This window comes from Staurois parvus, unplaced genomic scaffold (assembly GCF_062004578.1).
Source record: "Staurois parvus isolate SC_StPar_1 unplaced genomic scaffold, SC_StPar_1.0 ptg000227l, whole genome shotgun sequence".
In the NCBI taxonomy this organism is placed as follows: Eukaryota; Metazoa; Chordata; class Amphibia; order Anura; family Ranidae; genus Staurois; species Staurois parvus.
The window spans coordinates 737097-750748 of NW_028318023.1; positions in this window are offsets into that span (position 1 = coordinate 737097).

Sequence of the window (13652 nt, forward strand, 5' to 3'; positions counted from 1 at the left end):
CTATTTGTGTGAAAAAAATTATTTAAAAAATGTCATATGGGTACAATGTTGCATGACCGCACAAGTGTCGTTCAAAGTGTGAGAGCACTGAAACCTGAAAATTGACCTGAGCAGGAAGGGGGTAAAAGTGTCTGAACTTGAAGTGGTAAACATAAATACTTGATCTTCCTTTTTTTTTGCATATCAGCATTACTTTACTCCTTCACCCTCTTCTCAGCCATTTCCTGTCTATAGCATTGGCTGTATGGCATTTCTCAGGGTAGATTTCCTGATAGTGAGAACAGTGGATGCCTGTGTAATGTGTGTCAAACTACTTTGGAAGCCCATATGAGAGGGAACTAGAGATGAACCAATCTATCCAGAACAGATTCTCAGAGGGGCCTTCGAATCCTGTTTGAGAGCTTGAGAGCTGTGAACCCCCTTTAAGTCTAAGGGGGGAAACATTGCTACTAAATTCTGGAAATTTTCAAAGCTAGTAGGTCAACTATTGTCAAAAGGATATGGAAAGCTCTATCATGTCGGACATATCATAAATAATAAAGTAAAAAAGCATAAAAAAAATGTTAAAAAATACAAAACAATAGGAAGAGGGTTCTTTTAAATGTGATTTCAAGGGCTACATGGAAAAAAACATCAGTCCCTTAAACTGATACTAAACACAAACTGTTTAATTTACATTATCCCTTCTCTTTCTGTATATGGATAATGGCACAATAAAAATAAGTACTTTTGTTTTACTTCCTGGTTTTCCTCCAACCCATCTAAGCACTCTTTTAGTGTCATTTTCAACTCTCTCCTCTTTTTTGCTTAGGAGTCCCCTAAGGCTCTGTTTGCGTATTACTAATTTATATCATATTTATATCATATTCATATTCAAGTCATATCTGAAATATCACTGTATCATATCACTGGCCAGATCTTGGCACCATTACCTCCTTAACATTTCCAACATACGCTCCTAACCAATGACATCACCAAGATATATATTCACTGTCTTATTATCTCTCACCTTGACTACTGCAACTCCCTCCTCATTGGCCTGCCTTCGCAGAGGCTATCCTCCTTCAGTGTCTGCTGCCCCTCTCTGCCAATCCCTCCACTGGTTTCTGCTCCCAACAAATAAAATTCAAAATATTATCAATAACCTACAAAGCCCTCCACAACTCAGCCCTGAGCTACACTACAAAATCCTGTCTCAAATTATCACTGAAACCATCCCAAAGACCCACTGTTTAGCTCCCTCACCACCTCCTCCCATGTTCATGTCCAGGACTTATCTAAAGCCTCTCCCATTCTCGAGAACTCCCTACTCCATCTCTCTAGCTATCTCCTACTGTGTCTACCTTTTAGGTGATCTTTGAAACTCATCTCTTCAGGGAAGCCTATCCCTCCTCCACCTAAAAATTATAGTTTTAATTCTCCATCAACTCATCCCACTATAGTTACTACCTTTATATATCACTGGCCTTTCTCTGTTAGATTGTAAACTCTCATGAGCAGAGTCCTGCAAGCCTTCTTGTATTGAAACAGTACCGTCTCCCTTTTACTTTGCAGGGTGCTGTACAACTGTTGCCACTATATAAATCCTGTATAATAATATTCTGACATCACATTTTGGATGTGCAGATTACTTTTTAACTTTTACATTTAGCTTGGCTCAATTACAGCAGACACATCCTAATCTGATTCAACTTGGAGAAAATAAAGGGTTTTTTTTAGGTAGTTTGGCTATGACACCTGATTGAGCAGTAATAGGCCTGATTTGAGCTGTGGAAGTAACAACCACAACAGAATTTAAAAGGTACATATAGTTTTCTCTTTAAAAAAAAAAGCTAAAGCTCTGAATTGTGTACAGATTTGCTAGTGACAAAACAGGTTAATACACTTCAAAACCAAAAACCTCCCATTCCATGAACATTCTCCCTTCCCTGTTTTTTCAATTATTTACAATAAATAAAAATATAGACAGGTATGTGTTTAGTAAAAAATTGTGTATTGTCAGGATAGTACACAAGCACTTGAGTGTCAGCAAATAGAAAGATACAAGGCAAGATTTTATCTTGCTGTAAAGGAAATTTGTACATTCTGTATAAAATTGTATTCTATTTCGTATTTGGTTCGGTAAATGTAGTATACTCCCTACATGTTTCGCCCTCACGGGCTTCTTCAGAGGAGATTTTTGAGTAAATTTCTACCGCCAAGGCAGTGTAAAAGTATATATATAAAAAAAAAAAAAAAAAAGTTCAATTACCAAACAACTTTAATATATCCAATACAGGGTATTTAATCAAATATATATACATATATATATGGGACTCAATGGCTCACCCTGGATGTGAAAGCTCATAGCTAGAAGAAAATGACCTAAAAAATCTTAATTGGCCTACACGTCCAAAACAGTTGTAGAGGATATAATGGGCATCAGATATCATCTAGGCACAACGGGATAAACAAAAAAAGATTAATTCAATTTAACGGAAACTATGAAGAGATCATAATTCAGTAGGTTGAGATAAACTTTAAGCAATTTTACCTGTTAAATGCTTTAGGATGTATAGGTATAACCTAACAAACATCTATTTGACCTATACATTCACAACCATAAGAAAGGAAACAATGGACATCAAACATCCATCTAGACAAAATAAGATAGACAAAAATCAGAAATTAATTTAAATTTCAAAAAGGAATCAAGAGATGTTAATTACCGTATTTGCCGGCGTATAAGACGACTGGGCGTATAAGACGACCCCCTACTTTTCCTGTTAAAATATAGGGTTTGAGCTATACTCGCCGTATAAGACTACCCCTCTTCCTATGCACACCAAATAAAAATGAAAAAACATCAGATTTGATTTCAATATGGTATGGTATTTCAGTATGGTATTCCAATGATGGGGTGCTATTCCTCCTACTGATACCAATGATGGTGCCCCAGAAGAAGGTCAGCAAAGGCATGACTTCTCTCTTAGGAAATGTCCTGTTAAGTTTTAGGAGTGAAGAGCTGACTGATCTATAAATATGTTTCCTGCAAGTATCAACAATTAACTACATGGGGTTCATGCTCCATGTATTATAGCATGGTTATTAAGTGGTTTACCCTTTTATCTTGAAACTTTGTCTGAATGGTGTTTGTATGTTACCCCCTATGTTTGTGTGGATTTCAATATTCCATATCCATAAACATCTCTTTGTATTGCTTTCTTTGTGCGAAATCCCTGGTGTTCCTGCCAGCCTCTGCTTTTTCTATTACAAACTGACCACAAGGCATGAGAGTAAAGTGTAGTCAGTTCTCTAGCTGTGCTGGGAACACAGTGTGCTCTCCTCCAATTATTAGACTTCTGCTCACAAGCCCCCCCCCCAGCACAGCCATTCACTGGGGAGTTCAGTGTGCTGTTGTTTCTCTTCCCCCAGGTCTCTGTTCTAAGCTGCATAAGGAGCTTAGAGGGTATGCAGTCGCTTATAAAACAGGAAAACGGGGAAAAGGCACAGTATTTGTAATGTTTTTTATGTCTATACACATATTTTGCCTTTCATTTAAATTTTTTTTTATTATATCTTTTATTAAGTTTTTCATTACAAAAACACAACAGTATACCATTTTCATCCAAAATACAAACATTTCACCTAAATTTCCTGTCCCAGTCTCCCCTCTCCCCCCCCCCCTCTTTCAACCCCCCTTACAACTTACCACAGTCCATATAACTCTGCCTATCTCTTTCCAACAATCCAGTTCATGTCTATAACCTTTCTCCTCCTACTCTTCCTTTTCTTACTATTCTTTCTTTCCCTCCAACCTTTCTTTTCCATTTTCCTATTTCTGCTACGGTCTTACAAAATGTTCCCTTTGATTCTCCTATCACAGGTCAGATCAATGGGCCTCCCACTACTTCCATATATTTTCCTGATGCCTTGAAGTCAAACCATCTTCCCCATTCCTTTCTAAATTTGTCCATTTTACCTTCGTCTATATGGTAGAACTCCTGCATCTTGTTTATATATTTAACCCTGTCTAACCAGTCCCTCATTGTTGGAGGCTCCTGTTCTTGCCAGAATTTGAGAATAAGCCCTTTAGCCGTGCTGATTAGGTGGTATAATACACTATTTTTATACCGCTTCACTGGTACTTCTGACATAAAATAAAAACACCCATGGATCCTTCTCTATGGTTGTCCTCAGTATCTCTTGTATAAATTGGATTATATCTTGCCAAAACAGCTGTATTTTTGGACAGTCCCACCATATATGTGCCATTGTTCCCTTGGCTCCACATCCCCTCCAACAAAGCGGTTAGACTTCTACACGTTGTCTATGTGTAACACTCGGTGTCAAATACCATCTCGTTAAACATTTATAATTCATTTCAACCATGTTCATGTTCATCACCCCATGTGTTAATTTAAACATTTTTTTTTCTGTGATTCATTCAGTTTTGTTCCCAGTTCCCTTTCCCATTTCTCTAAGAACAGCGGAGGACCCACCCCCATCAATTCAGTAAGAATCTTATATATCCCAGAAGTGACATGTTTTGGAGCCTTACTAGAACCCAACATCTTTTCGAACGGTTGAGGCAACTTCGAAACAAAATGATAATATCTCAATTCAGCTAATGCCACAAATATCTCTTTTTTACTCTTTAGTCTTGAAAAGTGCACAACTTCCCCTTAACCACTATATCCCAACCATGAATCTACATCTTTAAACCATTTCCCCAAAATATTATCCTTCCCCAGTGGGAAAAACTCAGCACCCACCACAGGAATCAACAGTGAATTATACTTCCAGTTCATTTGTTTGTGCATTCCATCCCATACTCTTAACACCTCTTGTGTCAGTGTACTACCGTATTTTCCGGCGTATAAGAGGACTGGGCGTATAAGACGACCCCCTAATTTTCCTGTTAAAATATAGGGTTTGAGCTATACTCGCCGTATAAGACTACCCCTCTTCCAACGCACACCAAATAAAAATGAAAAAACATCAGATTTGATTTCAATATGGTATGCTATTTCAGTATGGTATTCCAATGATGGGGTGCTATTCCTCCCACTGATACCAATGATGGTGCCCCAGAAGAAGGTCAGCAAAGGCATGACTTCTCTCTTAGGAAATGTCCTGTTAAGTTTTAGGAGTGAAGAGCTGACTGATCTATAAATATGTTTCCTGCAAGTATCAACAATTAACTACATGGGGTTCATGCTCCATGTATTATAGCATGGTTATTAAGTGGTTTACCCTTTTATCTTGAAACTTTGTCTGAATGGTGTTTGTATGTTACCCCCTATGTTTGTGTGGATTTCAATATTCCATATCCATAAACATCTCTTTGTATTGCTTTCTTTGTGCGAAATCCCTGGTGTTCCTGCCAGCCTCTGCTTTTTCTATTACAAACTGACCACAAGGCATGAGAGTAAAGTGTAGTCAGTTCTCTAGCTGTGCTGGGAACACAGTGTGCTCTCCTCCAATTATTAGACTTCTGCTCACAAGCCCCCCCCCCAGCACAGCCATTCACTGGGGAGTTCAGTGTGCTGTTGTTTCTCTTCCCCCAGGTCTCTGTTCTAAGCTGCATAAGGAGCTTAGAGGGTATGCAGTCGCTTATAAAACAGGAAAACGGGGAAAAGGCACAGTATTTGTAATGTTTTTTATGTCTATACACATATTTTGCCTTTCATTTAAATTTTTTTTTATTATATCTTTTATTAAGTTTTTCATTACAAAAACACAACAGTATACCATTTTCATCCAAAATACAAACATTTCACCTAAATTTCCTGTCCCAGTCTCCCCTCTCCCCCCCCCCCTCTTTCAACCCCCCTTACAACTTACCACAGTCCATATAACTCTGCCTATCTCTTTCCAACAATCCAGTTCATGTCTATAACCTTTCTCCTCCTACTCTTCCTTTTCTTACTATTCTTTCTTTCCCTCCAACCTTTCTTTTCCATTTTCCTATTTCTGCTACGGTCTTACAAAATGTTCCCTTTGATTCTCCTATCACAGGTCAGATCAATGGGCCTCCCACTACTTCCATATATTTTCCTGATGCCTTGAAGTCAAACCATCTTCCCCATTCCTTTCTAAATTTGTCCATTTTACCTTCGTCTATATGGTAGAACTCCTGCATCTTGTTTATATATTTAACCCTGTCTAACCAGTCCCTCATTGTTGGAGGCTCCTGTTCTTGCCAGAATTTGAGAATAAGCCCTTTAGCCGTGCTGATTAGGTGGTATAATACACTATTTTTATACCGCTTCACTGGTACTTCTGACATAAAATAAAAACACCCATGGATCCTTCTCTATGGTTGTCCTCAGTATCTCTTGTATAAATTGGATTATATCTTGCCAAAACAGCTGTATTTTTGGACAGTCCCACCATATATGTGCCATTGTTCCCTTGGCTCCACATCCCCTCCAACAAAGCGGTTAGACTTCTACACGTTGTCTATGTGTAACACTCGGTGTCAAATACCATCTCGTTAAACATTTATAATTCATTTCAACCATGTTCATGTTCATCACCCCATGTGTTAATTTAAACATTTTTTTTTCTGTGATTCATTCAGTTTTGTTCCCAGTTCCCTTTCCCATTTCTCTAAGAACAGCGGAGGACCCACCCCCATCAATTCAGTAAGAATCTTATATATCCCAGAAGTGACATGTTTTGGAGCCTTACTAGAACCCAACATCTTTTCGAACGGTTGAGGCAACTTCGAAACAAAATGATAATATCTCAATTCAGCTAATGCCACAAATATCTCTTTTTTACTCTTTAGTCTTGAAAAGTGCACAACTTCCCCTTAACCACTATATCCCAACCATGAATCTACATCTTTAAACCATTTCCCCAAAATATTATCCTTCCCCAGTGGGAAAAACTCAGCACCCACCACAGGAATCAACAGTGAATTATACTTCCAGTTCATTTGTTTGTGCATTCCATCCCATACTCTTAACACCTCTTGTGTCAGTGTACTACCGTATTTTCCGGCGTATAAGAGGACTGGGCGTATAAGACGACCCCCTAATTTTCCTGTTAAAATATAGGGTTTGAGCTATACTCGCCGTATAAGACTACCCCTCTTCCAACGCACACCAAATAAAAATGAAAAAACATCAGATTTGATTTCAATATGGTATGCTATTTCAGTATGGTATTCCAATGATGGGGTGCTATTCCTCCCACTGATACCAATGATGGTGCCCCATCATTAGTGTCAGTGTGTGAGGAATAGTGTCCCATCATTGGTATCAGTGGGTGGAATAGCGCCCCGTCATTGATGTCAGTGGGAGGAATAGTGCACCATCATTGGTGTCAGTGGGAGGAATAGTGCCCCATCATCGGTATCAGTGGGAGGAATAGTGTCCCATCATTGATATCAGTGGGGAGGAGGAATAGTGCCCCATCATCGGTATCAGTGGGAGGAATAGTGTCCCATCATCGGTGTCAGTGGGAGGAATAGTGTCCCATCATCGGTGTCAGTGGGAGGAATAGTGCACCATCATTGGTGTCAGTGGGAGGAATAGTGCACCATCATTGATGTCAGTGGGAGGAATAGTGCCCCATCGTCGGTGTCAGTGGGGAGGAGGAATAGTGCCCCATCGTCGGTGTCAGTGGGGAGGAGGAATAGTGCCCCATCGTCGGTGTCAGTGGGGAGGAGGAATAGTGCCCCATCGTCGGTGTCAGTGGGGAGGAGGAATAGTGCCCCATCGTCGGTGTCAGTGGGGAGGAGGAATAGTGCCCCATCGTCGGTGTCAGTGGGGAGGAGGAATAGTGCCCCATCGTCGGTGTCAGTGGGGAGGAGGAATAGTGCCCCATCGTCGGTGTCAGTGGGGAGGAGGAATAGTGCCCCATCGTCGGTGTCAGTGGGGAGGAGGAATAGTGCCCCATCGTCGGTGTCAGTGGGGAGGAGGAATAGTGCCCCATCGTCGGTGTCAGTGGGGAGGAGGAATAGTGCCCCATCGTCGGTGTCAGTGGGGAGGAGGAATAGTGCCCCATCGTCGGTGTCAGTGGGGGAGGAATAGTGCCCCATCATTGGTGTCAGTGGGGGAGGAATAGTGCCCCATCATTGGTGTCAGTGGGGGAGGAATAGTGCCCCATCGTTGGTATCAGTGGGGGAGGAATAGTGCCCCATCGTTGGTGTCAGTGGGGGAGGAATAGTGCCCCATCGTTGGTGTCAGTGGGGGAGGAATAGTGCCCCATCGTTGGTGTCAGTGGGGGAGGAATAGTGCCCCATCGTTGGTGTCAGTGTGGAGGAGGAATAGTGCCCCATCATTAGTGTCAGTGTGGAGGAGGAATAGTGCCCCATCTTTAGTGTCAGTGGGGGAGAGGAGCGGCTGCTCCTTCTTTCAGTTCGGCCGCTTGATTTTCGCGGGGCCGTTCGGCTCCGCCTCCTCGCCGGTGATTGGTCGCCTGTGTGCCTTTCCAGTGCTGGCGCCCAATCACCGGTGAGGAGGCGGAGCCGAGCTGCCGCGCGACCATCGAGCGGCTGAACTGAAAGAAGGAGCAGCCGCGCTTCCTGGACCGGATCGTCATGGGACCGGGACCGGAGCCAGGTAAGGTACAGCAGCCCCTCTGCCCACCCTTGTACTTGGTGTCCGTTGGAGGAGGAGGGGGGGCGGCGCCGCCCCTCAAAAAAGTGCCGCCCTGACACCGGCTCGCCGTATACCGGCGTATAAGACGACCCCCGACTTTTCAAAAGATTTTCACGGGTTGAAAAGTCGTCTTATACGCCGGCAAATACGGTAATAAAAATTAACGTAATTGATTTTACCTATGGAAATTGCAGAGAAATATGGAAATATGTTCTGTCTAGAGGTCTAATTGGCCTAGAATGTCCAAATAGGGTTGAAGAATATAATGGGCATCATATATCCATCTAATCATAATGGGATTAGTTGAAAAATATATAATGGGCATCATATATCCATCTAGGTATAACGAAATTAATATAATTCCAAAACGGAATATAAGGAAAAGGTTAGAAGTTAACCAATTCAATACCGTGCAATTTTACACCTTCCTGCCCAGGCCATTTTTCTGGTTTCAGCGCTCTCACACTTTGAATGACAATTGTGCAGTCATACAACATTGTACCCAAACTAAAATTTTAGCATTTTATTCACACAACTAGAGCTTTCTTTTGGTGGTATTTAATCATCACTGGGGTTTTTATTTTTTGCTAAATTAACAAAAAAGTCCGAAAATTTTGAAAAAAACCAACATTATTCTTTGTTTCTGTTATAAAAGTTTGCAAATAAACAATTGTTCTTCATAAATTTAGGCCGAGATGTATTCTGCTACATGTGTTTGGTGAAAATAACCCAAATTAGGATGTATTTTTTAGTTTGTAGGAAGGTTATAGAGTTCACAGACTATGGTATAGATCTGAATATTGATCAATCCTGAAGTACTGACAGCCAATCTAATTTCTTGAGGTCCAAGAATGTCAGAATAGTACAGATATCCCCCAAATGACCACTTTTTGCAAAGTAGATAGTCCGACGTACTTCATAAGAGGCATGGCGAGTTTTTTTGCAGTTGTATTTTTTTTGTCATAATTTTTCGGAATAAAAAAAAATAATTTTCACTTTTTTTTCTACATACTGTCACCAGTGCAGTACAGCGTCATCATATAACTGGCATGGCGGTGATCAGGGACACTGACTGGTGACAGTGTGAAAAAAAATAAAATAAAATAAAAATATATATATATATATATATATATATATAGTCAAGTCCATAAATATTGGGACATGGACACAATTCTAACATTTTTGGCTCTATACACCACCACAATGGATTTGAAATAAAAAATGAACAAGATGTGCTTTAACTGCAGACTGTCAGCTTTAATTTGAGGGCATTTACATCCTAATCAGGTAAACGGTGTAGGAATTACAACAGTTTGCATATGTGCCTCCCACTTGTTAAGGGACCAAAAGTAATGGGACAATTGGCTTCTCAGCTGTTCCATGGCCAGGTGTGTGTTATTCCCTCATTATCCCAATTACAATGAGCAGATAAAAGGTCCACAGTTAATTTCAAGTGTGCTATTTGCATTTGGAATCTGTTGCTGTCAACTCTCAAGATGAGATCCAAAGAGCTGTCACTATCAGTGAAGCAAGCCATCATTAGGCTGAAAAAACAAAACAAACCCATCAGAGAGATAGCAAAAACATTAGGCGTGGCCAAAACAACTGTGTGGAACATTCTTAAAAAGAAGGAACGCACCGGTGAGCTCAGCAACACCAAAAGACCCGGAAGACCACGGAAAACAACTGTGGTGGATGACCGAAGAATTCTTTCCCTGGTGAAGAAAACTCCCTTCACAACAGTTGGCCAGATCAAGAACACTCTCCAGGAGGTAGGTGTATGTGTGTCAAAGTCAACAATCAAGAGAAGACTTCACCAGAGTGAATACAGAGGGTTCACCACAAGATGTAAACCATTGGTGAGCCTCAAAAACAGGAAGGCCAGATTAGAGTTTGCCAAACGACATCTAAAAAAGCCTTCACAGTTCTGGAACAACATCCTATGGACAGATGAGACCGAGATCAACTTGTACCAGAGTGATGGGAAGAGAAGAGTATGGAGAAGGAAAGGAACTGCTCATGATCCTAAGCATACCACCTCATCAGTGAAGCATGGTGGTGGTAGTGTCATGGCGTGGGCATGTATCGCTGCCAATGGAACTGGTTCTCTCGTATTTATTGATGATGTGACTGCTGACAAAAGCAGCAGGATGAATTCTGAAGTGTTTCAGACATTATCTGCTCATATTCAGCCAAATGCTTCACAACTCATTGGACGCCGCTTCACAGTGCAGATGGACAATGACCCAAAGCATACTGCAGCAGCAACAGTTTTTTAAGGGAAAGAAGTGGAATGTTATGCAATGGCAAAGTCAATTACCTGACCTGAATCCGATTGAGCATGCATTTCACTTGCTGAAGACAAAACTGAAGGGAAAATGCCCCAAGAACAAGCAGGAACTGAAGACAGTTGCAGTAGAGGCCTGGCAGAGCATCACCAGGGATGAAACCCAGGGTCTGGTGAAGTCTATGCGTTCTAGACTTCAGGCTGTAATTGACTGCAAAGGATTTGCAAGCATTACAAAGTGAAAGTTTGATGATTATTCTGTCCCATTACTTTTGGTCCCTTAACAAGTGGGAGGCACATATTAAAACTGTTGTAATTCCTACACCGTTCACCTGATTTGGATGTAAATACCCTCAAATTAAAGCTGACAGTCTGCAGTTAAAGCACATCTTGTTCATTTCATTTCAAATCCATTGTGGTGGTGTATAGAGCCAAAAATGTTAGAATTGTGTCGATGTCCCAATATTTATGGACCTGACTGTATATATATATATATATTTTTTTTTTTTTTTTTTAAATTAAATTTTTTTCTTAAGTTTTTTTTTTTTCATATTACACTATGTCCAAATTAGTACAATGTTACCATAGTAACATTGTACTACTTTGGGGAAGTGATCAGTATTTATTTATTTTTTTGTGCTTAGCTGTGATTTGACCATTCACAGCTAGACACTAGTATACAACGGATGGCATAAATGAAGCCATCCATTGTATACAACTGTCATGTGACCTGCTGTGATTGGTCACAGCAGGTCACATGGTACCGGCAACGGGAGCTGGTACTCAGATCTGTCATTGGCCGTGTCCAAGGTACACGGCCGGTGACAGATCGCGCCGCTGCACGGCTCTGCAAGCGCGCAAACTGCGCATGTGCGGGAGGACGCCATATGGCGGCCTCCCGGAAAGCTAATACATTTTTACGGATGCCATTCGGCCATAGGCCGGGCGTCAAATGGTTAATAAAGGGTTAAAATTAAATAAACCAATTTAACCTGTTAAATATTGCAATTCAAGTAGCAAGGAAAATGTAGGGAAAAGGATTTTAATTGAGGATCAATTTTCAATTCCACCACCAGATATCAGTAAAGGACAAAAGTCCAGACGATATTAGCTAAAAAAACAATCACTACTGTAAGAATGCAATATAAAGCAGGCCCTCAGGTGACAGAAGTCACCATTTACTTAAAGCCATTCCATTGAGTAAATCAGTCTAAATACCTCCGTTCAGATCCAATACAGCCTCCAAGATACTCAGTGTGCACTGGTGATTAGCAGAAAGCATTTTTAAATTTCCCACCCTCTTTTATATCCTCCACGCCGGCCGACGTATGACATCAACGGCCGGGTGTGGACGTCTAAGATACAACTGCACATGTGCAAAGGCTCTCCTGCACATGTGAACCATTATTCTATCACTACAATAAAGACTGACAGAACATCACTCATTAAGGGAGGGAACAAAGTAGGTGGAACTTAGGCAAAGCTGGCTTAATTAGACCAGACCCCAATTCTACTGCCATCTTGTGGCTGAAAAGAAAAATTATGGCCAAAGGTTTTATAAACAGTTTGTCAAAAAAAGCATGAACAAAAAAAAAAAAAAAACTTAGCAAAGTGGAGATGGTCCAGACAAATCAGTCTTTTGCTCTGTTGCCCCCTAAGTACTAAAATCGGAAATACTAAATAAAAAGAAAAAAAAAAGAGGGCGAACCATGTAGGGTATTTTGTATCTTTTCCTTTCTTGTTTTACCAAAATATGAAATAAAAATTATATAACTTTAATGCGTGGTATTCATGTCTATGCACCCTGAAAGTCCCATCTTCTCTATTGATTATTTGCAATTTTAAGGGATGTGGTGCAATAATCATATCTGGTCATTCGCTCGCTACTTCACTGTTTCTATTTTGTATGTTTTGCCTATGTATTGTACACTGCACTCATTGTACACTGCACTAATAATGTTTTGATTACGTTTGCATTTCTTCAATTCCTGATTAGAAATTAGCCTGCCTATGTATCACCCCTTGTTACCATAAAACTACAATTGAAATATTAATGTGATACCTATGTAATCATGTGTATGAAAAACTTCAAATGTGCAGAATAAACAGAACAGTGATTTGGAAAGATGCTGAGTGTATCTTTTTGTGTTTGTTCCCTACTGATGTAGTTATCAATTTGGAACCACTACTCAATATGAAGATATAAGTTGCCTATCTATAACATTTTCTGTATTAATCTCCAGAACACTTGCAAAAAACAATTAGAGTGTAATATCTGAGAGACAAAAGCCACACATATTTCACAGTGGTTGGACAGTATGTAAGCAGTTTGGTTAGGTTAAAATATAGGAGAAAAAGATAAGGCAGGTTTTATCTTGAAATAAATATTAGTTTCATTTGAGAGACAATAACCACAAATATTGTTCAGTGGCTGGACAGTATGTAACCAGCTTGTCAAAGTATGTGATGTGTATATTTTTTAGGTGGGAATGAGCTGTGTACCCTTAACTCGCTCACCTGGGGGAAGGTGGATATCTGTGTGACCCTTTACTTTTAAAGGACTTCCAGATGCAGATAAACCTCTCAGCCACAAACTCCCACCATCCTGGCCTGGTTATTATGGGTTCGCTCCTTGTCAACATGTGGACAAGGTGCTTTGCCAGCAGCGTCTCCCTGCCTGGGCAAGGCACACTCCTCATCTTGAGGGCACGTGGTCTGGTATAAGTCAGCATACTCATTTTCCCCCTTTCCTGGTCTTCCAGGCTCCATTC